This window comes from Microcebus murinus, chromosome 15, assembly GCF_040939455.1.
Source record: "Microcebus murinus isolate Inina chromosome 15, M.murinus_Inina_mat1.0, whole genome shotgun sequence".
Taxonomy (NCBI): Eukaryota; Metazoa; Chordata; class Mammalia; order Primates; family Cheirogaleidae; genus Microcebus; species Microcebus murinus.
The window spans coordinates 4,978,028-5,003,624 of record NC_134118.1 but is presented as its reverse complement, the minus strand read 5'-3'; the positions used below and the strand labels follow the sequence as shown (position 1 = coordinate 5,003,624).

At 41.5% G+C, this 25,597-nt stretch overlaps 1 protein-coding gene across 2 annotated transcripts in view; it reads right to left on the bottom strand.

The window, feature by feature from the left end:
• The window catches only part of CDYL (chromodomain Y like), a 250,960-nt gene that overhangs the window by 48,235 nt on the left and 177,128 nt on the right, over positions 1-25,597 (bottom strand). The gene's annotated exons all lie outside the window — the stretch shown is intronic.

Sequence of the window (25,597 nt, the reverse complement as noted above, 5' to 3'; positions counted from 1 at the left end):
TACGATCTTCAATGTAGAAAATCCTTGGGAATCCACACATATACACATTACTATTAATATTAGAACAAATTAGTTCATCAACTTATAAATTTGTATAAGATTTATATATAGAAATCAGCTGAATTTCTGGCATTATCTTTGAATCAGAGCTTGCTCTCTTACCTTTTCCATTACTATGATAATATGACCAGATTCACCTACTACAGGGAGAAAGACATATAGCACTGAACTGAGTCACACAAGCTGTTCTAGCTGAGGCCATTCAATATCACACAGCCAGCCAGCCAAACCCAGAGGTGTAAGGAAGCCCAGTCGAGGTCAGAGCTGCCTATTCAACCACCCTGGATGTGTGAATAGTGAATGGTACATGCCATCGAGGTTTTGGGGTTGTTTGTTACACAGTTTATTATGGAGACTGTGTTTAATACATATAATTGATGTTTAATACATAGTATTAAAAACCCTAGAGCAAACATTATTCTTAATGGCGAAATACTGAAGGTTTTTTCTTGAGATTATAATACAGACAGCAATAAACATAAAATAAAAACAAAATTTAAATGATACCATCAAAAATAACATTGAAAAATACCACAGAATCAATCTCTCAAAAGACATGCAAGGCCTCTACCCCCAAAATGATAAAATATGTTCACTAATTGTGAAGATGTCAATTGTTCCTAAGAATGAATGTAGTCCCTGTTAAAATTCTGGACAGTCCCCAACCCTGAGTGGAAACTGACTTGACAGCATGTAAGTAAGTATGTGCAAAGGGTCAAGAATAGCCAAGACACTCCTGAAGAAAACAAGTAGGAATACTTTCTCTATGAAATCTATCAAGACTTAGAGATACAATAATTATGACTAAGACATGGAATCGATATAAGAGAAGGTAACAGACCAGAAGAGAAACCAAAACAGACTCACCCATACATAGACAGTCCCGGGGTTTATGGCAAAGGTGGTAGCACAGCAGTGGTGACAGTGTTAGAGTGTCACCCTCACATATTATACGCACATCACACACACCGTTCCAAGGTGGATCACAGCTCTAAATATGAAAGCTTCTAGACGATAACATAAGAGAATAACTTCATGGTTTGGGGACTAGACAATGATTTTTTAAACACCATGAAAAGAAAAAGAAAAGATTGATAAATTGGAGTACTTTAAAATTAAGAACTAAGAACTATTCATTAAAAGATCACTAGAGTAAAAAAAAAATCAAGCAAAGACTGGGAAAAATATTTTCAACACTCCTGAAAAGGGATTGTATCAAGGACTGGGTATACAATATACAGAGCTGGTGTTTATGATACATAGATAACTTTCACAAATTAGTAAGGATAAGGTAGATAACTCAAAAGAAAACAAGGCAAGATATATGAATATGCAATTCAGAAAGAGGATATCCAAATGCAAATTAAAACTGTAATGAGAGGCCATCACACAGTCATCAGAAAGGCTAAAACAAACAAACAAACAAACAAACAAACAAAAAAACACCCCACAATGTAAGTTTTAGCAATGATGCAGTGCCAAAGAAATTCTCATATATACCTTGGGGCACTGGAAATTGGTTTAGCAGAATTGACCAAAGTTGGCCATATGCATACCAATGATCTCCACGCTTAGGCATAAACACTAAAGAAGTGCATGCCCATGTACTCCCAAAGATGTGCAAAGATGTTCACAGCAGCATAGGCTATAATAGCTAAAATACTAGAAAACAACCCAAAGTCCAACAATATTAGGATGAATAAATTGTGGAGTATTCATACAATGAAATGCCATACAAAAATAAACAAACTACACCGCAGGAATCAACATGAATACCACAAATATACAAAAGAAGTCGAGCACAAAAACACTATTGTACAATTTCATTTAGGTTAAGTTCAAAACCAGGCAAAACTAATCTATTGTGTTGGAAGCCAGGAGATGGGATACTTTTGGAAAGAGGCAGGGCTTAGGAGAGGGTCAGGAGATGCTCCTGGATATTAATAATACCCTATGGCTTGGTTAAGGTGATCATTACATGGGTGACCCCTTTGTGGTCATCACTGGGCTGTGCACTTTCTTATGTAAGTTAAAAACAAAAAGGAAGGAGAAAAAAGCCGACAGAGCCATTTAATTTTAATATTATAAAATGTTTAAAGCCATTGAAACACAAAAAACACATCCTGTTTATATAGATGAAAGATTGTTGTGAAAATACAGAAGGGGCTTTGGGATATTTTCAAGATTGTTAAAGGTGAGTGCCCTAGTTCTTTGATATCAAGTTATATTTCCAAAGGTGAAAGATGGGTAAGAACGTGGGTGGCCAGCCAATAGGCTAGACTAGGGGTCAGCCAACTAGGGCTCCCTGGCCACATGTGGGCAGGTTCCTGTTTTTGTAAATAGTTTCACTGGAACATGGCCACGCTCATTTGTTTACATGTTGTCTATGGTTGCTTTATGCTTCAATGGTATAGTTGAAACTGTCTGGCCTGAAAGCCTAAAATATTTACTACCTGGCTCTTTACAGAAAAGGTGTGCGGAACGAACCCTTAGACTAGATGGTCTTCTGAAGTCCAGTATAATCCTCCTAGTATGAACTGTAGAGAGAGAATTCCCTGAAGACTGGAAGGAGATAAATGTCTATTGGAAATATTTTAAAGCCCATGACTATTTTTTAAAATAAAAATTTGTTTGCTGTTTGTGTGATCAAACTTTCTGTTCTCTGTTAAAAGTGAGAACTACCAACACTCCCCCAGTCCCATAATTACTTTACAAATTAAGAGTTTTAAGTTACTACAGACCACCATTCTCTAAGTTGTTAGTTTTGGTGATTTTACTGCCACTACACTTTTTGCTTTCAACAGAGGCCCTGAACTTCTCACCTCTGAAATAAATTAAAAAATTAATTAAATAATAATGAAGAGTGGCAATGAAATTAGCCACATTCAAGAGATTTTCTTTCCCTGACTCACAGAAATTTTAGCACTGGGAAGAAAATTCTTAAGACATAACAAGGTCTTTGCTGAGTCAGTTTTAATGCCAGGGAAACAAATCTTTCTTTTAAGGTGGCCTGACGATGCTCGTCTCTATCTTCAAATCATCACTGTCAATGGCCCTTGGACTTGGTGAAAGCCTCTGATGACTTCTGTTTGTCTACCTCAACTGTAAGTCACTCCCCTGAGAAGTCAGCAATTGCTATGGTTTGAGTGTATGTCCCCTCCAAACTCATGTTAAACTTAATCCACGGTGTGGCATCACTGAAAGGTTGGATCTCTAGGAGGTGACTGGGTCATGAGGGCTCTGCCTTGATGAATAGATTAATCCACTAATTTGTGGATTAATGGGTTATCACAGGAGTGGGACTGGTGGCTTTATGAGAAGACGAAGAGAGGCTTGAGCCAGCAGTTCAGCCCTCTCACCACGTGATGTCCTGGGCCACCTTGGGACTCTGTAGAAGTCCTCACCAGTAAGAAGGCCCTCACCACGCGGCCCTGACTCCTCAGCTTCCATAACTATAAGAAATAAATTCCTCTTCTTTACTAATTACCCATTTCAGGTATTCTGTTATAAGCATCAGAAACTGGACTAACACAGCAATCAAATGTCAAATGTCAATCAGCTCATGTCATGTGTCCACTTCAACTACCTCCTTCACCATTTGAGAAAAATCCAACCTCCTGTCCCTAGCCACAAAGCCCTACAGCCTTCCGCTTCCACTGATCAACAATTTTTAGCACCTTGGTGCTTCCTTTGTTGAGCAGGATGCTACTCTTCTCACAAGCAGCCACTGCAGAAAACAGATGAGCCTCCAGGCCATGTGCAGATGACAATGACCTGGGTTGTCCACACAAATGAGAAGTGGCCATGCTATCCAATTACTCCCAGAAAGAATGGGTCAGATCACATTCATTAAAACCAAAGTCAACATGTTTTTCCAATGGTGGGTGCAGGGGGGGGGATCCCCAATTAGAAACAGGTGAAAGGATGACCATGCGTCACTTCAATGTCACGCTGGAACACTGTGAGACATGCCCACCAAGGACTACCTTATTCTTCAGGGTTATGAACCTTCATCCAATTTACTATGTAGCACTGGTTAGAATATTTTATAGCCCTGTAAGGGTAGGTGCTAATTTTAGAAAACTGACAGTGATATAAACTAATAGTATTGCTTAGAGATTCAAATGACACCTGTCCAGGAGAAAAGACAAAACCAAAGGTTAGTTTTGTTACCCTGTACGACATTAACTGGTTTTGTCTCTGTCCTTGCAACTATTCCGGCATTGCCTCAGTAACTATACCTAGTCAGTCTCTGGAATTTTCTTTGAATCAACTGTACCATCCTTTTGATTCCTTTATTGAGATTCCTTTATTGAGTTAAATGAGTATTTGACATGTATTCATTCTGTATTTATAAGTTGTGTTTTTACTTTTTAAAATTATAAATTTGATACTAGATGTCCTTTAACACTTACAGGTTTAAAACTAACCATCCTATATATAATAGCAAGTCAACTCAATTGGGAAGTTACTTGAGTGGATTTTAAAAATTATGGGTTCTTTTCTAACAGTTTATTTATAGCTATAGAGGGATATAGAAGCACCATGCTCTATGGCATGGACTCCCCTTTAACAAACAGGCCCACAGACACCATATTTATTGTGAAGAAGGTGGTATGAACATGTTTTGTTCACTAAATCAGGCAGAACTTTTCCCAATGATAATCCAGGGCAAAAAATCTTTCTTTGGGTCTATCATTGTGCCCAGTTATTCTTTAACTGAGCAACTGTGTGTGTGTACTTGAGTGATCACTGTGCATCTGCTCATCGCTTCTCTCTTAGGATATGCTACTAGACAGCTTAAAGTCAAACATGAGGCCCACTTGCAATCTCCAATGTCATAATACACATTTTCTGGACTAACCATACTCTTGGCATTATTACATTTTTAGTTTCAATTTGCCTTGATGTCTTTACTTGGAAAAAAACACTAAGACCCTGTACTTCCAAACTGTACACTGCCTTAAATCCTTTTCCAAGTAAAGTATGTAACACTATGGACCTTTGCTCCTGCCTTGTCTCCTTTGGAATACATTCTCTTTAGTTGCCCAGGGGCATTTACATGCCATCTTATGTTACAGCTCTTGTGTAACTGGCTTCTCCCATCCTGGCAAGCACTGGCTTTTGGAGGACCAGTCACATGGTCATACATGTGCTACCAGGTGGATCTCATGATACTTGGCACATAGCATGTAGTGCGCTGAACAAATCCAATAGCCTTCTATTGGAAGCAGGAAATACAAAGGTAAATGGTCCTTAAATGCAGAGCACTCATTCATTTATGAGCACCTCTGGCCAGGAACATAGAGATAAAGCCATGGAGTCTGCCCTCAAGGAACTTAATCTGGCAGGAAGAGAAAGACATGACTATCAGAATCACCATTTAACAAACTTGAGCAGGTAATCACTGCCTGGCATCTTTCCAGGTGCTGACTATGTGAGGCTGAATAAATATACATGATGCCTAAGCAGCTTAGATGAATAAACCTGCAGCTTAGATGAATAAACACTCAGCATGCAACTAGAACCATGGATGAGTGCTATAAAGTCGTAGAACAGAGGTGGTCAATTTGTGGTGGGGGAAGAGCTGTGGGGAGGATAAGGAGTTAACCAGGTTAGAAAAAACGGGAGTGCATGTGCAAAACCACGAGAAAGGATAGAAATTGGCCACTTCCAGAAAGTGAAGGAAGCCCAGTGCATTGGAAGCTGAGTAAGCAACAGAAGGCCAGCCCTGAAAGGTTCTGTAGACCACAGTGAGAACTTTTAATTTTATCTCAAGTACATCAGAAAGTTAAGAAAGAGCCTTAAGCCTTAGCAAAGCTAAGTAAAAAATTGATTGAAAAAAGGCAGTAAAGAAAGATGTCAACTGCTTGAACAGGAGTGGCAATGGTGAGAAGTTGTGGCATGAAGTGGGCCTGGTGACAGACTGACAGACTGGGTGGTAAGGATGTGGAGAGGGAAAGACATGGCTTTTGGTTTGAGCTACTAAATAGGTGGAGGGTGCGCTTACCAAGATGGGAAAGCCTGGAACACAACACCTCCAAAATGGAGGGGGTCAGTAACTACTTTGGCATTTATAGTAAGTTTAAGACAGGGCTTAAGTAATGACATAATAAATACATCTCTACCTCTAATATACCTGCTTCCCCTTTCTTTCTGGATGGATTCCTTAAAACAATTTCTCTTATTCTCATGAAGCAACAGAATAAATGGTTTCAGAGGAAATACAGAAAGGACCATCTAATGACTTGAGGCCCTGAGGAGTGGTGTGTATAAGACTATAACCACTTGCTCATGGCATACTCAACCTTCCACTTCTGTACATGGTATGGGAATTTCAAAATCCCATGTCTAGTCTAAGCACAGGACCCTCTGTGGATTAACCAGGTAAGCAGAACCCAGAAAAGAATGGAGCATCTTGACAGGCAGGACGTGACCATGTGTGGTGACAGGTGACCTCCAGTTAGTAAGCACCACAGCATTAATTAGAGGCCCAGCACATCCATATGTGGATGTAAAAAGCTGCAGGCTGGAGGATCCACAGTGGGTCCGAAATGTCAAAGGACCTTGTGTGAGCTACTGCTTGCCTTGACCAGGATTAAAAGTTTCATTTCAGAAGGATGGAGGGGAGAAAACGGGGAAAGATAGTGGTAAGTGCACAGGTCAGGCATTACCTCGTAAGTAGTATTTAAAAGCAGTAGAAACTTTTATGCTAAGAAAACAGACCCTAGAACCTTGGAGAGCTGAGGATATAAACTGTCCCAGGGGGATTCTGACAAAGTATTTTCACTAAGTAGCCAGCTTAATCTGAAAAGCTAAAAGGCTAAGAAACCTTGAGTGAAATTAAATACTTCCTTAACAAGTTTCTAAAACAAACATCTTGCTTTAGTTCAGATCAGTGTTTCTCAAACTAGTCTCCAAGAACACACCATCTACCATAAGTCAATGAAGTTAATCACGTCCTTTTGTCAACCCTGTGCTGCCACCCTGCTGATCACACACAGGACTGGACAGCCTGCTCCCACCCTTTTTGATCAGGTTAATCAGGGTGTGGCCAAGGATCACCTACGGTGGTGATTCTGAACCAGCAGGACCACCAATGAGGAGGGACCACATCCATCTCTGCCAGGGGGGCCAGGTATTTACAACATGAAGCCAGGACTGAGAATCACAGAGACTTATAATGTAGTTTCTCCAACTGGGATGCTAGTTATTTTCTCAAGGGTGCTCCTCATGTTTGGCTCTTCAGGGGTCAACACAGCATGTCCATTTTAGAATGACAGCCCCTGACATCCCTGATAGCAGGAAGGGGCTTGTATGTGTCTCTTTACTCACAGACACCATGTGTGGTGGCAGGGAACATGTTGCTCAAGGAGAGCCAGGCCATCGAATTGACTGTTCACCTTAACAAATACATTCCAGACATGCTAAAAAGAAAAGGATCCAGAGAGAGCATCTAACAGAACATATCATTTAACAGATGAGAACAAAAGCTACTCCAAATCCAAGACAGAAAACTGACCTTAGCATAACAGACTCAAAACATAAGGCAAAAAAACCTGAAAGCCACAACTTGCTAAGGTTCCTAATATAGAAAATTACAGTCATTTCAAAATCTAGTTTTGAAGACAGTTTTGAGCATCAAAGACTACTTAAAAACTGTAATAGAACAAAACTCAGTCAGCTTTTCTTTCATAAATCAACGAAATGCATGCTAAAACTGCAGTGATATGTTCTGTGTTTTCCACCATCTCCCTGCTTTCTGGAGTAGGATACTTCAGTGACATCCTGCCCCTACGGTATTCCAGCTTTTGGGGTACACCCTCCAACTCATTCAAGCTTGGAGTAACCACAGTTTCTAATGTGGACTTGCTAAGCAGTAATATGTGCAACACTGAAGACTGTGGTAAAGTGCCACCCTAGGCTTACATAGCATTACCCTTACTATATAATCAAGAAAACCCAGTGTGTAATTGCTTATTAAATGCATATTAGAAAATCCCTTGTGAAAACTGGAAAATGCACAAATTAGATTGTACGCTATGCAGTCCTTCCAAGTGGTGAATTTCTGTACATAGTGATTAATATAATGGAAAAAAATTGGTTTGGACCACTTATTGAGAACACATTACCAGGAAATAGCATGTGGAGTACTCTGCAAGTACCAAATTTACTAGGGCAACCCCCTTTTCCCCAAATAAAACCAAACCAAATCACAACTCATATTGAGACTATTTTTACAGCACTCTTCCTTTTGGTTGTTATGAAGCTGTGGCAATTTTGGAAACTGTCAGAAATAGCTTGCCGTAGTCTTAGAACTCCAGCCCCATCAAGTAAGGTTTATTTTGAAAACCAAAGAGTGTAAGTCAAATTTATGATAGGAAAGAAGAGAACTTGTTTCTCACTTTCCCTTTAAAGTCCATAAAATATTGGTTCAAATCACAGAATTAGGAAACAACTGTATCCGAAATGACACACTGTAGAAGACATTACACGTTCCAGGCTGATCTGGACTGTGTAGCTGTGTCCTTCTTCCCCAAAGCCTTCACACCTGCACCATCACAAGACAGACACAAAGAGGTGGCCAGGCTGGCCGAGCATAATCTATCGGAACACTGACAACGCAGTGATTAAACAGCATGACCTTCTGCACGTACCACCTTGATGACATTCACATTATGCTTTTGTAGGAGTCCCACAAAATCATGTCATTTCACCTTTAGAGGTAATGCCTCGAATGGGAAATAGCTACTAGCTTTGCCGAAAGTGTCATCCAAAGAAAATGCTACAATTATAATGCGAACACAGAAGTATAATTTAAAACTACATTAGCAAGATGAAAAACAATCTCCACCCAAGCTGAGAGCTTTAGGTAATAATGTTACATTCAATAAAAGTCACATTACCTATCCACAGAAGAGGCAGAGTTTCCCTTACCAGATAAAATGAAAAACCCTCCCCCCATTACCAATGTAATACTTAATTAAAATTATAGACACTCCTCCTCACAGACTGTGTCATCCTATGAGTAGATTTTAAACTAACCAAGTTAGTGTCTTTCAGGGCTCCAATCACTTTAGAGACACAGCGATTCCCACCGTGATCACAGACGGCAGCAGAAAAGCTCCTGTGGAACGGAGGCAGGAGATCTGAACTGTGGCACTGGGTGAGGGAGGGCTTCACACGGTGAAGTGTGGTCTCCACTCTGATCCAGAGGGAGTCAATGGTTTCTTTGTAATTCTCAAAAACAAATTTTATAGCTAACTTTGCCTTTTATTACTTCAAAATCAGCAGTTCATCCTTTTCTACAGATCACCTCTAAATATACCCCCACAGTATTAAGCACTTTGGCACTTAAATATGGCCCTCCTTGGGGACAGAAGACATTTCTCAAAATCAGTAGAGCAGTTTAGGAGACAGGAGAAAGACGCCAGCACTCACAAGCACATCAGGCCCGCAGGCTCAGATCAACCCCAACAAAAACCAATGAACACAGTCCCTTCGACCACCAAGGACTCCTGAATAGGCTTAATATTTAACATTCTTATCAGGTTTGGAGAGGGGTTGGAAAAGACAGAAAACCACACATTCTAGTCCACATCTTAATCATGGAAACCCAGGTTCAGTAAGATGGTGATACACAATTGCTTTGGTAACTAAGGCACTGGGTTCACTATCTGCTTATCCAACTGGACTTCCCTGACTTCTGAAGTTCAGACCATGCTAGGGGAGGAGCACTGGGCAGTGGGCACCCCCAACACTGCTGCTGAGAATTGGCTCACAGTGAAGGACAACCGCTGACAAGGGCTGCAGAGATCTGCTGATAATTCAACGCCTCCATTTCAGTGTTTGGACTTTGTGACAGTTATTACTCAGCTGGGGGTGGGAAGTGAGGGGGAGATAGCGCTGCAGTCTAAGTGGCTAATGTACAACCTGTAGTTGTGTGATGAGGTGCAAAGTCATTTACATCTTTTCACCTGGCAACATGCTTCCTCCCCTTGCCACAAAGACATAAGTAAGAACTTCAACTGCAAGCAGAAATTAGAGATGACTATGACTGAAGTAACTGGGTAGAAAGGGGATTATTTTAAGATGTATTTGAGAACTTAGTATGTTCCCATTAAAAAAAAATTGTTTAAGCACAAACAACTCTTAATGAAGCAGGAAGGGTAGACCAGATGTCATCAGACATAAATCTGATTACAAAGTGTCACCTTTCCCAAAGAGGGGCCGGGAGGTGGCATGGTGAATGGAAGAGTAACAAACCCACTTGCTTTGAAGAGCAAATACATAGTTCAGGAAATAACCTGGAGTAACAAATACTTTGGAGGTACTGTTCAAAATGTCCTCTTAATATTTCCTATTTTGAATGCCTCCATGGATCCTATGCCCTAGACTGGGAGACAATTACATCAGACGCTTATCATTAGGGGAGATGGATATTTACTACATTGGGGCAATTATAATTGTATAGAGACCATTTATGTCATCAGATGGTACAACTCCACAAACAGTACAAGGTCTATACCAGGATCAGTTTATTACAATCTTAATAACAGTCTGGTACTCTGCTCTTGCCTTACAGAATGTGGCCCACAACTGCAAGCTCAACTCTCAACACTGGCGCGGCCTCACCTCTGGGCTGGGGTAGGTGTGGCATGGCTCTGTCAACTACAGTGCCATTCAGATAGACTCCTACCCTCAGAAACAAGGGCTCTCTCTTCAGTACCCCTCCTGCCAGGCTGTGAGTGCGTAGAGGTCCAGGGCTTGGTGTTACTGAGCTCTGACTTCTCAACATCCAGCACAGAGCCCAACTCATAGTAAGTGTTCAATGTATATACATGATGAAGAGGCAGGGAGCTTCCAGAACCCTCCATGCAGAGGTAGCTGGCTGTCAAGTGTATGGCAACGTACTGAATCAGAAACCATAAGCAAGATTTTAAAAAATGTGTTAAAACCTGAGGAAAAACTGTTTCAGGGACTCAATAGTCACGAAAGAGAAGTTAATCAGATGCCAACAACTGTGCTGAGGCCAAAGAAAAGGCATCACGTACCACGGATTCCAGTTGCAGGGGCCAGAGCCCTGAAAGTGGGACAAGTGGGGAAGCCAAGGGCGCCAGCAGGATGAGAGGCTCCGTGTGATAGTGAACAGGAGCCTTCTTCCCTGTTAGCACCAGACAGCGGCAAGCAGCTGGATGCTTTCTACAGTTAGATGGGCGTGTTCTTTTATAATTTCAGGTGCTGAAGTTGAACGCTTTAAACTAGATTCTGCCCTGATGAAATATAGTATTTTTTCCAATAAAAGGGTAATTATGAAAAGACATTCAAGATGAACCGTCAAAGAAGAAAATGCTTTCACCTACTCAACACGTTTAGTGGCCACTACCATGTGGCAGGTGGTAGAAAAACTAAGACAAATGTTTTGGTTGTTACTCTCAAGAAATTCCCTTGCGTGTTGGGGACGCAGCTGTGAAGAAGAATGTATTAACTTTACCTAAAAGGACGTACACAAGGACAGGAGTGCAGGATTGCTGAGCCATGTGATTTGGAAGAAGCCCCCTAAGTGCTTAGGGCAGCAGGGGTGTAGGGGTCCACATGGATGGTCCCTGGCCACCATCAGACACCCTGTACACATGAGGGCCACAGCAACCAGTGTCTTGGGGTGGCAGAGAACAGCTCATAGAGCCAAATGAGAAGAAACAGCTAGAGAGGTAGAAGGTGAATGAAATAAGTGTTCTAGAAACAGGTATTTTAAAAACAAAGATGAAAAAGTAAGTGTCGGCGAGGATGTGGAGAAACTGAAACCTTTGGCACTGTCAGTGAAAATGTAAAATGGTGAACATGCTATGGAAAACAATATAAAGGTTCACCAAAAACTTATAAACAACTACTGTATGATCCAGCAACCCCACTACCAGGTATTTATCCAAAAGAACTGAAGGCAGGGTTTTGAACAGCTAGCTGTATACCCATGCTGATAGCAGTGTTATTCACAATAGCCATGAGGTGAAAGCAACTCAAGTGTCCACTAACAGATGTCTAGATAAATAAGATGTGATATATATACAGAAATATTATTCAGCTTTCAAAAGGAAGGAAATCCTGCCACATGCTACAATATGGATGAACCTGGAGGACATTACGCTAAGTGAAATAAGCCAGTCACAAAAGGACAAACACTGTATGATTCCAATTATATGAGGGTCCTGCAGGAGTTAACTCAGAGACAGGAAGTAGAAACGGGGAGGAGACGTTGGTATTTAATGGGTATAGAGTTTCAGCTTCTTAAAGCTGAAAAGGTTCCAGAGATCTGTGTACAACAACATGTGAATACATATACCACCACTGAACTGCTTAAAAATGTTCAGGATGGTAAATTTAATGTTATGTGTTTGTTACTACAATTAAAAATTTTTTTAAGGAAAAATAAAACCCCGTGAAGACGTGGTGATCCGCATGCACCACGCCTGGGAGTGCTGGAGCCTAGGGCCAGGCACCGAGCACAGAGCACCAAGCACCTCAGGGCCAGCTGGAGGGTGAGCAGCAAGGGAAGAGTTGGCAGGTGTGGACTAAAGGCAAAGTGAGAAACAGGGTAGAAATAAACTTTTTTTAAAAAAAGAAAAACCTTGACAAAAAGAGGCTGATGGAACTATGGAAACCTGAGAGGCTGAGGAAACACGGGTGGGCCAGGGACTGGACGGAGAGAAGCAGGTAGAGGGATTCTGCACCTTAGAACCTGTCTTTTTCTGTGAAACAGAAAATGAGTCACTTTGGAGAGAAGGACAGAGCTGTGAACGGCCACTGGGCAGCAATGGGTCTGAAGTGCAGTTCTGGGCTTCCGACATGTGATCTTGGGCAGGCTCCTTCCCATCTTGCAGGCTGGGGTTCCTCATCAGTAAACCAGGCATTCTAGTGCAGTGCTGGCTGTGATGACCCAGGACAAGAGGTACACCGGGCCTTGCTCAGTGCAGGCGTCTGTGAACCGTAGCTACACTGGGAGGGGATGAGGCTGAAGTGGCTTCCCTTAGAAGGCCGGGTCCTATGAGGCTGCAGCTGGCCTGGAGTGGGACTGAAGGCTGTGACTCAAAAGCTCACATTGGAAAAGGACCAAGAGTCTGGTCAAACAGTAAAAGGATGGGACAGAGCCAGGTGCACAGGCCTCTGCCTGGGGGCTGAAGAGGGCAGGAGGGTTGGGTGCTTGGGCAATCAGATGAAGACAAAGCTATGAACATCACTAAGCCAGGAGCAGTAAAGTTAGCTCAATGGGGAAAGTGAGGGAAAGGCTGCACAAGAGGCTCAGGGTGACAAGGGGACTCATGGAACCAGATGCTGGGGTCACTTCTGTCTCAAATGACCCAGAGCCCAGGGCACCAGATAGCTCTGCAGGTCTGGAGCTCTCTCTGGAGAGACTGTGTCCTCCAGAAGAGAATGACTCCGGGCGAGGGCACTCCTTGTCACCTATCAAGTTGCTTCCTGGATGCTGTGACACACAGCAATGTTAATCACTGGTGTTTTTAAAATATGTTCTGCACCATTAACCTACAGATGTTTCTTCAGTTTTTCCACTTGAAGAACCACTTCATCATTCTATTACTTGTACACAAGCCCAAATTTTGCCCTGTCTCTCACTGCCTTGGTAATTTTTCCGAACTACTCCAACAAATCCTCTTTTTCACTCCTTTTAGAAGACAAACAGTAATGACCAAAGTAGGAGTGATAAAAATTCCTTCAGCAACTCATTCGTGCACACACAAATGTTAATCAAACACCTACTCTGTGTAAATAATTAGAGCAGACAATGCAGGGGATTCTAAAGACCATTAAGATGTTTGCACGATGCTTTTCCATTCTACCATCTAAAGTTTTAATGAATTTGTTGATCCATTCTGGATCTATCTATCCATCTTTTTATAACATCAGATTTCTCTTTTTTAGAGACTCTTGTAGGGAACTGGTTCTCATCCATCCAATCCAGGCATCCAAGTCACTGTAGTTAAGACTTCACCTTGGAGAAGCTGACTCCCTACCATCTTCCTTCAAAGGCTTCCTGATAAACTGAGTGGCCTTTGTTCGTTTGTAATCAATGTGACTGACTTTAGAAGGTCACGTATCAAATTAGGAAAGGGATAAATGCAGTGCCTAGCCCCCCAAACACAGGACTAGAAAAGGAGGAAGAATACTTAATCAAAAATAGGTAGTGAAAAGATGAACACAGAACCCGACCTCACAGCGAGCAGCATCCAGGCCCCGCTGTACTGGGAGGACAGCTGCGTGCTGTCGGAGTGGAGCACCCAAACGCCGTTATCGCCAACTATTATTCAAGTGATTAATACTTAACATTCATGATATTCTCTAACTTAAGGAAAGTAGTATTATATTTTAAATGCACTTGGTAATTTTAACTGTATCTAGACTGCTGACACCTATTGTTCAGGCCTGCTCAGCACCTACTTCCATGTTATTGTTATTAGCCCTGGCTTTCTCTTGGGAATCAATCACTCTATTCCCCCTCTAGGTTAGAGAGTTTAGAGGGAATGATCTCACTCCTTGGAACTTGTGAGGAAGAGAAGACCCTTCCCTGTCTGGTCTGCCAGAGGTCAGGATGCCAACCCAGAGCTGCTGACAACTCCTTGCTTCCACACGGGCAGGAGAGGCCTAAGGGAAGCAAACAGAGCCCAGAGATGGGGGGAGGCAACTTTTCTAGCCATGGATCCAGTTGTGCCTCGATCTTGGCTACATGAGCCAACAGATGCCATTTTTTTCTTTCTTTCTTTCTTTTTTTTGAGATAGAGTCTCACTGCTGCTAGAGTACAGTGGTGTCATCATAGCTCACACTAGCTTCAAACTCCTGGGCTCAAGCAATCCTCCTGTCTTTGCCTCCCCAGTAGCTGGGACTACAGGCGTGAGCCACTACACTCAACCAATTTTTTTCTATTTTTAGTAGAGACAGGGTCTTACTCTTGTTTAGGCTGGTCATGAACTCCTGACCTCAAGCGATCCTCCCACCTGGGCCTCCCAGAGTGCTAGGATTACAGGTATGAGCAACTGTGCTCGTCCCCATTTTTGTTTGCCTGTTAAGCCAATGTGAGTTTAGTTTCACTCGAGACAGAAGCAAAAGTCTTAACTAATATAGTACCTATCAGTAGTGTGAATTAAGCTTATGAAAAAAATCATGTGTCATCAGTGCCACACACTAGAAAGAGCTAAATGAAAGTTAGGAGTAGGTTCTAAGGTGGCCCCTACTTTCCCAACAAATCTGCTAGTCACTGTCATCAAATCACTTTCTCTTTCATAACTGGTCTCATTTATAAAATAAGGATTCTCTGAAAGAGGAAGAAGAATGTTGGACGACCTTAGAACAAAGGCAACAGAACAGCATGCTCAGAAGTGAAACTAGATAGACTGTACCCAGTATATACATAGATGCTTTCAACCTTAAGATACAGGATGCCATTAGAGGAATATTCTAGAAGACCAGTACCCTGTTCCAATAAAAACAATAAAAATGGGAGTACAGAAGGTATGAGTGTAACTTGTAACAGGTGTTCAGTTCCTACTAGCACATGCAGCAACAAGAGCAAATATTAAATAAAAATGGAATTTAACCTGAAAAGGTGATTTTCCCATTCTGTTCTTGTACCAGTTAATTATAAAATTCAAAAGGAGAAAGAACTACAGTTAGGAATATTCCTTTTGTAACATCTGACCTAAGGATTCCAAACTTCTTTGAAATTATATTTTATGAAACTCCAAATTAATGAAATATACTTTGGTATACTCAAAACTGAGCAAGGACCATAAAGTTAATGCAAATTGATTAATTTGAGGTTTTCTAGTCCCTTAAGACAGAGACAAGAGAGCTCTACCCAATCTCACCCCTAGAGTCCATGCATGGGCCAGGAGGACCATTAAGTCACTGACCATTTGTGGGGTGCTCCCTTCAGAAGTACGCACACCACAGCTCAAGCATGAGAGAAGATCGGGACATACACATTCACAAAATCTTCACATTTTCAAAAAGTTACACCACCCAAAAGAAAACTAGGCAAGAGATATATAAAGGGAATTAACAGAAGAATAAATGCAAATGGTCAATTAACCTGTGAAAAAAGTTTTCTTCTTTAAAAATTAAAACAATGAGATACTACTTTCTACCTTCTCATCTGGCAGATATTGAAAAGTAGATTAAAATATTGGTTAAGAATAGGTAAATGGGGCCAGGCAAAGTGGCTCAGGCCTGTAATCCTAGTACTCTGGGAGACTGAGGTGGGAGGACAGCTTGAGGTCAGGAGTTCAAGACCAGCCTAAGCAAGAGTGAGACCCAGTCTGCACTAGAAAATAGAAAAAATTAGCCTAGAGTGGTGTAGCGTGCCTGTAGGCCAAGCTACTTGGAAGGCTGAGGCAAGAGGACTACTTGAGCCCAGAAGTTTGAGGTTGCTGTGAGCTAGGGTGACACCACTACACTGCAGCCAGGGCAACAGACCAAGACTGTTTCAAAACAAATAAAACAAAAAACACAACCCCTCAAAAACCCAGGCAAATGGGCACTCACAATCTTGATAGCTTTTTTAGTGGGCAATTTGGCAACATCTATCAAAATCTTAAATCAATTATAGCCCTTGCATTTTGTTATCATTTATAATAGCAAGTTGCCAACTAACTCAAATGGTTCTGGAAAACTATATGCACATGTATGTGTGTGTATTTAAGTATATACACATGGGGGAAGAAGAGTGAGGAGAGAAAAGAGAAAGTAAATGAGGCAAAATGTATACAATTGGTGAATCTAGGTAAAGAGTAGCATATGAGTGTTTCTTGTACCAGTCTGCCAACTTCTTCCTAAGTTTGAAATATCATATTGATATGAAGATTAAAACTTTAAAAGAAATGATTTATGAGTCTTAAAACAGAAAGTTCTCTAAGACATGTTAAATGAAAAAAACAAATGCCAGTATAATTTATATAATATTGTCTCATATATAAAAAAGTATAAATAGATGGGAAAAGACACAGATGAAGACACAGAAATGACATCAATTATTAATGCTCTCTCTGGGGAATTCAGTGTTCAGACGAGTGAATTTTTGCTCAGATTATTTCTCATATTTTGCTCATATTTACTACTCATATTTTGCTCAGAGTACTTCTAAATTAGCTGTATAAAAATTTATGGTGTTTCTAATGGGTACAATGCACACTATCTGGGTGATGGACATACTTACAACTTTGACTCAAACTACAAAAGCAATTCATATAACTAAAACATGTGTACCCCTATAATCTTCTAAAAAAATTATGGTGTTTGTTTATTAATTCTTTAATAGGATGTTTAAAATAGGATGTGTTAATATTTTTGCAGTTGTAACATCATTAAAACATTCATTTACAGGGGGAAAAACTCTCAATGTCTGTAGCTGTGGTTCTCACCTAATGGATGCACCCAGACTACAGGCCGCTTGTGGGATGTGAGATGTGGATGTCTGGGAATAAAGGACACCATGACTTATCAGTAGGCCTGAGGCCATTCCTAGCATCTTAAGGACAGGGTCAGGGATGTCAAATGGGGAAGCGCCTAGTCCCAAATGCTAGAGAAACACTAATACAGAATCAGCCCCTGGCTGAGAAACACTAATACAGAATCCCTAATATCATGTATGATATTTGCATACCATAAATAACCATAGATCTTTTACAAGAATAAAGTAGAGCTATTTGTGTGGATACGAAAAAATGTCCAAGATGTGTCAAAATTTTAAAAAATTCAAAAACCAAAAAGCTTACCACAAATTATAGAACCATATGACAAATATGATTACATTGATGTATTTAAAAAATGTGCATGCTGGATATATTTATACAATTTCTAAAAGAAAAAAACTATTAATGGTAGTTATCTCTGGAGAGGGGAAAGAGGAGGTAGCTATCTTAATTTTTATAATGTTTATTAAAATATTTATTAAAAACAAATTATAAAAGCCTAAAGACAATTTTAAATCCAGATATGCTAAAGATAAACAGTCTCAAGATAGAATAGAAACTAAATATATACAACCACAAAAATCTACAACAGATTTTCGGCTGGGTGAGGTGGCCCACGCCTGTAATCTTAACACTTAGGGAGGCCAAGGTCAGAGGATCGCTTGAGGCCAGGAGTTGGAGATCAGCCTGGCCAACATAGAGAGACACTGTCTCTACAAAAACAACAACAACAACAACAACAAAAACTTCAGTTGGGTGCGGTGGTGTGCACCTGTAGGGTGGTGTGCACCTGTAGTCCCAGCTACTCTGGAGGCGGAGATCACCTGAGCCCAAGAATTTGAAGTTGCATGTGAGCTGTGATTATGCCACTGCACTCTAGCTTGGGCAACAGAGCAAGACCCTGTCTCTAAAAAAATTAAGAATTAAAAAAAAAAAAAAAGATTCTTCCATAAACAGAAGAATTTAGTAGTATATTTTATTTCCTACCTTGCTCTATAAAACCACAAACTTGTACTAGAGGACAATAAACTACACCAAGCACGAGAACCACCAGTCAGACAGATTGCTGGACTCCAGTTTGAAATTACAATTCAGAAGGTTGGAGTGGGGCCTGAGAATCTGCATTTCTAACATGCTCCAATGCTGCTGGTTGGGGTGCCATATTCTGAGAACCAGTGATACAGGAAAAAAAGAAAGATGAAATGAAAAGAAGAAAACTCGACAGTCATATCATATCCTGAGTCAGCTTCTAGGCTAGAAGGCAGACTCTGAAGTTGGCTCATTGGACAAACACTGTCTGGAGTCTCAACCATCCCTGAAAATATCATAAAATATCTGAAGTACAGTAGGAGGGAAGCACCTCCTGAGAAACCCCAATTCCCTCTGCATAGTGAGTGGTCAGAGGCCAGCAGGGCACTCCAGAGCCCACGCCAGGCTCCTCCTGTATGGATACATGCTGGTCAAGAGAGGGCTGGGTTTATTCCCTATCTGATGGGGGTCAGAATATGCAACCCCAAAATAAGCCCCTTTGGTATATGGATTGTTCTGAGCTAAAGGCAACTGAGAAGCAACAGATGTAGGAAGAACTCTCTGCCCTCCCGATTTCTGCCTAAAAGCATGGCATAAATTTCCATCGATAAAGGTATCCTCTCTTTGTAGTTCACGAAAAGGAAAAGTTTATCATCTGAGAGATGGAACCAAGATGAGCCTACATAAACAAACCTTACTAAAATATCCTTTATCTTCCATTAATTTCCCCATAGATTTACCTCCCCACATTTTACTTGCTTCTAGATGCCCTAAAACACCCTTTTCCTTTGTCTAGTAACTTCTCCACAATTCACCATCATTCTTTGTTAAAATGGTATATAAGCTCTCAAGCCTAACCACTTCTTTGGGGGTTTCCTCTTTTCTGTGGAGCCCTCCAGCACTTAAAATTAAAAATATCGATTAAATGTGTATGCTTTTTTTCTCCTGTTAATATGTATTTTGGGCTGGGTGCGGTGGGTGGCTCACGCCTGTAATCCTAGCACTCTGGGAGGCTGAGGCAGGAGGATCCCTCAAGGTCAGGAGTTTGAAACCAGCCTAAGCAAGAGTGAGACCCCGTCTCTACTAAAAATAGAAAGAAATTAATTGGCCAACTAAAAATGTATAGAAAAAATTAGCCTGGCATGGTGGCACATGCCTGTAGTCCCAGCTACTCGGGAGGCTGAGGCAGTAGGATTGCTTGAGCCCAGGAGTTTGAGGTTGCTGTGAGCTAGGCTGATGTCACAGCACTCTAGCCCGGGCAACACAGTGAGACTCCGTCTCAAAAAAGAAAAGAAAAGAAAACAAAACAAAAAATGTACTTGTCAGTGTAATTCACATGCCCCAGCCACAAACATAAGGGGATAGAGAAAACATTTTTCCCTCTCCTATACTTCTCAGGCTAGCTGAACTTGTTATATTTAATTCATTTTAACATAAAAATAAGAGATATGATTACAATGTGATCTCACTTATCCCTCAGAAGAACAAACCCACTTACACATAGAAAGGCTCCAGAAGCTAAAAACCAAACCAGAGCAGGGCAGACCACTGAGGTACCCAAATGTGTGACCTCCCTGCCCCTCCCCAAGTATTTGATGGGTATCTTCAGGCAGAGTGATGTGATTGCCCAGCGGCAGAGGCGTTCCCCTGCTCCTCCTTACCCCAGTGGTCCTCACACCTACGCTTAAGACATGTCAATGAAAACTACATCAAATGATTTGGAAAGGCTCTAGACTAAAGATTACTGTCAGACCAGGTGTGAGAAAATGAGAGAAATTAAAAAGGCTAGGACGATGCTCTCAGACAAATTTACAAGTATCTCAGTTCTTGTTCCACTTTAAAGATATGCAAACTAGGAATGCATTATAAACAATGTAATTATATGTAAATGATGTTATTATAGTCCACAAAAGAGGACTCCAACCAAAGGACCCATTCTCAAAAGGCCTTGCCTCCTCAAACGAGTGGCAAATGCAAGTCCCCTTTAAAAGGCCTCGCCTCTATGTCAATGATGGGCAAATAACTGCACATTTTAAAATGAAATGGTAATGGTTTGCATGAGTTTTTTTCCTGGTCTTTTCAGATTAGGATGGTTTGTGTATTTTTAAGGATTCCTGGGAGTAACCAAATTTTTCAAACAGCTGACTCCTGCTGGATGAGAGGATCTTCTCCATGGGCTTCGTGTCTAGAACTCAGCACTAGAATTCTTTTTTTTTTTTTTTTTTTTTGAGACAGAGTCTCGCTTTCTTGCCTAGGCTAGAGTGAGTGCCGTGGCGTCAGCCTAGCTCACAGCAACCTCAAACTCCTGGGCTCGAGTGATTCTTCTGCCTCAGCCTCCCGGGTAGCTGGGACTACAGGCATGCGCCACCATGCCCGGCTAATTTTTTTTATATATATATCAGTTGGCCAATTAATTTCTTTCTATTTATAGTAGAGACGGGGTCTCGCTTTTGCTCAGGCTGGTTTTGAACTCCGGACCTTGAGCAATCCGCCCGCCTCGGCCTCCCAAGAGCTAGGATTACAGGCGTGAGCCACAGCGCCCGGCCAGCACTAGAATTCTTAAGCGCACTCAGGTGTGAGGACCGCTGAAGTAAGGAGGAGCAGGGGAACGCCTCTGCCGCTGGGCAATCACATCACTCTGCCTGAAGATACCTATCAAATACTTAGGAGGGGCGGGAAGGTCACACATTTGAGTACCTCAAAGGTCTACCCACCTCTGGTTCGATTTTAGTTTCTGGAACCTTTTTATGTGTAAGTGGGTTTGTTCTTGTGAGGGATAAGCAAGATCACACATGCGAAGCCTCTAGTGTTTGCTAGTTTCAAATTCAAATCTTTTTATCAAAGCCTCATACACACTTACCAAATTGCTTGTTTGCTATAACCAGATTTCAAATGTCACCTCTTTTCAAATGGATGTCTCCTGTTGTGGCCACACTGAACAGCTACTGCCTGTGGGCACTGCCTGTGGGTTTCCTGACTTCCTAACCTCCCCTGGGGTAAAGTTCCAATTCCAGAGACTAAATAACAAATAGCCAGAGAGGGTCATGGGGCCTGTTTCTAGAGCAGAGTGGCTGACTTGGTACTTAAGCTTCCCTGATAAGCACAGAGAAAAGGGAGATTGATCATGTTCCATATTCTTACTGAGAGGAACTCACACTCCAGCTCCTGAGGAGCAGCTGAGTTCTTCCAAATGCTTTCTCCCAGGACCTTCCTTTGGTTGAAATATTCGTGGGATGGAAGGTGTGCTAAAATATTTCCTCAGTCATTTTCCTACTAAATCTGTTGGCTTTGACTTAAAATCCAGAAGCCAACCATACATGATAACTCTGATAGCATTTTCTCAAATTTCATACTTATAGAATGATGATGAATTACATATTGGAATTCATGAAATAACAAAGTTAAGATAATCCAATTTTAAAAGCAATTACTTTTTTGTAGGATTCATTCATTGAGAGCAATTAAAAGAGCAAGAAATCATTAATACTGGTAAAGAGTAGAAAGAAGACAGCTACATCACCTAAATTTTAAAATTTCTCACATGACTGAGTAAAGCAACATATTCATCTTTTAAACCTTTGTTTCATATTTAAAGTAATTAAAAAACAAACACACACATGGTCATTCTATAAAAGAAATTGAGTGTGTGTGAAAATGCTCCAGAAACATTCACTCTTTGGGGGTTAACAGATATTCTGTTTTCAGTGGCAAAAATATCCCTCTGATACACATGACTACTGTTCTGAACAAGAGATGGTTCGTTTCCCTATCATTCCACCAGTATCTGCTTCAATTAGATATAGGGAAAGAAAAAAAAAATCAGTGTTCTCTGTAGCTCTGCAATTAACCTGGAAAGTAAAAACAACTACTTTAAAAACATGTGTGTGGGACAGCAATCTAACAGAGCTTCGGTATTCCTTCTTTTCGTTCAGGAAAGAATACCCGAAGGGCAAATGGGTGGCTTCCACAATGTCTGTGTTTCTGGCCCGCAGATCTTGTCATTTCAATAGCATTTCTTCACTCCTGCTCTCCCTCTCATTTACTGAGCCAGCCATGGGGACCACAAAGAACTCTTGAAATTGTTAACTTCACTGAGCCCCCATTCTACTGGAATCATTCCATCTACAAATATTTGCAGAGCACCAACTATGTGGCAGGCGCTGTTCTGGGCACAGTTAAGATTTAGCCCTGGCAAAACCAAAATCTTTTCTTGGAGCTTACATTCTAGTGAAGGGAACAAAGCATCTTTCATCACAGACAGCAATGGCACTAACCCTCTTGCATCTGCAGGTGGCCCAGACACCATCTGCTCTTGCCATCACTTTTCCTCCAGAAAGGATCTTCCAACAGAGGCCTCAGTGGGAGGAGGTGCCCAGCCTTTCCTTGTTAATTTGCAAGCCTGATTTAGATCTAGGCCCTAGGGGATGTCATTCACCACTGTCCTAAAAACATTGCTGAGCGGCTCCTATTTTTCCTCTGGGTAAAGAATATATTCTTAGCAGTATATAGGACTTAGGGCTGTATCTGACTGATACCCACGCAGAAATGAGCCACAGGGTAAACTGATCACCTGGCTTTAGATAAAGATGACCATAAAGGCACTGGAAATACAGTGTCACACCCACTGCAATGGACAGCAACTCCACAAAACAAGGTAATTTAAGATTCTATGCTTACACATTCTTTTTGGTTTAACCAAGGCCATGTTACAGATGTTTTCAGAAAAGGAAGTCACCAAATCCTTACTTAAATAAAAGCCATTAACCAACCACCTTACACATGAAACAGAAAGGAAAGAAGGCTTTGTTGGGAAGTTTCTCGTGGTAACAGCAGAACGTAGAGATGAAAGAAGGCTGCTGCAGTTCACTTTGTAAGATCTAACACACATGAGGGAACAGGAGAAAGACCACATTGGAAGTGGTGACCAATCAAAAGCAGACTTGTGGGTTCCCAGCAAAGGACTGGGGTGCTTAACCTTGTTGGGTCAACATTTTGAAAATCAGGGGTTCCCCCATAAAATTGTATATACACACACCTTTTGTGGACAACAAAAGATGGCCCAAGATCTCCTAAAGACTTTTATGTTCCCTCAATTAAAAACAAAACAAAACAACAACAACAAAACAGGAATATGGCTTCTTAAGAGCAGAGATCAGAAAACTTCTGTAAAGAGCCAGGCATTTAATTTTTTTGGCTTTGCGGGCTATACTATCTGTCACAATGACCCAACTCTGCTCTTGTAGCTGAAAAGCAGCCATAGACAAAAAGTAAATGAATGAATATAGCTGTATTCCAACTAAATTTTATGTATGGACAGAGAAATTTTAATTTTGTAAATATTCCTCTTGCTTTTTTTCAAACATTAGAAAATATAAAAACTATTCTAAGCTTGCAGACCATAAGAAACTGGGGCCTGGGTCAGGCCCACGGGTGTAGATTGCCAGCCTCTGCCCTAGTCCTTGTTTGTAACACCAGAGCCTGAGCACAGTGCCTGGCCCAAAGCCATCAGTAAAGACAAAAATGTTTAACTGTCTAGTGGAGGCAGCAAGCAGTAATGGAAAGAACACTGGAAAGGAATTGAGACACATGCTGTGATTCCCTTTCTCACCTCAGTTCTTTCCACAAACATCACCTTCTCTCTGGACTCAACTTCCCTAACCATAAAACAGAGCATGCTATTAGATGATTTATAAAGTCCTGTCTACCTCTGAACCTCTATGATCCTTCAGATACAGCTAAGTAAGAGAAAACGGAATCTTGATCAGGTCAATGATATGGAATGTCAAATCTGCAAACAAGTTCCCACATGTCAGGTGAAGGCAACACTGGAGTCAAGCACGTATCTGAGAAACAACGGCAAGACGGCAATTTCCGGTCCAAAGGGAAACTCCAGTTCAGTTTGTATCCCGCTTCATCGCTACAGGAGGGCATGAGCCAAGATGAAAACTTGTTGAACGCACCACAACAAGATAGTTGAATAATGTCTTAGGCGAACATCTCTCTTCAGAGGAAAATAGTTCCCCAAACAAATCCATTTTATTTTGTTTACTACTATTCCACTGAGCTTGGGTTGAGGAGACACAGACAGGCAAAGAGGCAACTACAAGACTGCAACACAGAGGACAATGAGAGAAAAGGGCGGGCGGGAGAGTCAGAGTCCACAAGGTGGATGACGAGGAAGGGCTCAGACACACAGAGCACACCTGCTACCCACGGCAGTGCGGGCATCTCTACCCCCAGCCAAGAATTACACAAACAGATGGAAGCTTTCGACACGCATTAAGCAGGGAGACCTATTAGAAAGCTACAGGAGGTAAGAAGGTGCCTGGGCCTAAAGTAAGGCTTGGATGAGAGAAACAAGTAATAGAATTCTTTAAGATCTGGTGGCCAGCGAGGCATGGTGAGTGAGGAGAAGGCAGCCCTCTATGTGGGTTCCCAGGTGTGCTGTCTTAGAAGACCAGCAGGTCATGCCACAACCAAGACAGCTGCAGAAGCCAGGAGTGGCAGTAAAACAAAATGCGGTGTGGTGTGCGGATTCCTGCCCTGGTAAGAGGAGCGATGGCGTCTGAACAGTTGGTCATCAGAGAGAAACAAGCCAAGCTCACCAAGGCCCCACTGGGGTAATAATGAAAGGCATTTCTGGTTATTCAAATGGGTGAGCAAAACAAAGACCAGGACCTTTAAATTGATGCTGGCCATACTTTAGAAACGCAGGTGGATGCTTAAAACGAGATTCAGCGCCTAAGAGATGAAGAAAGGTAGACAGCTGCAGAAAGAAATGTGTTGTAAAGAAATTAACAACCATAACCTATTCTGTTTAAAGCAAGTCAAAGTGGTGGCAGAGTGTGTGGATGGTGAATTAAATAGAGACAGCTAGTGAGGATTTAATAGAGAAATGGCAAAGGCTTCAAGTGAAGAAAGGAGAAACTGGCAAAATCTCTCAAAGGCTCTGGTAGACATCTGTGAGAATTGCCCAGACTCACATTAGCTTGAGGCCTGCTCTCCAGAGCGGGACCCACACCCCCTGGGT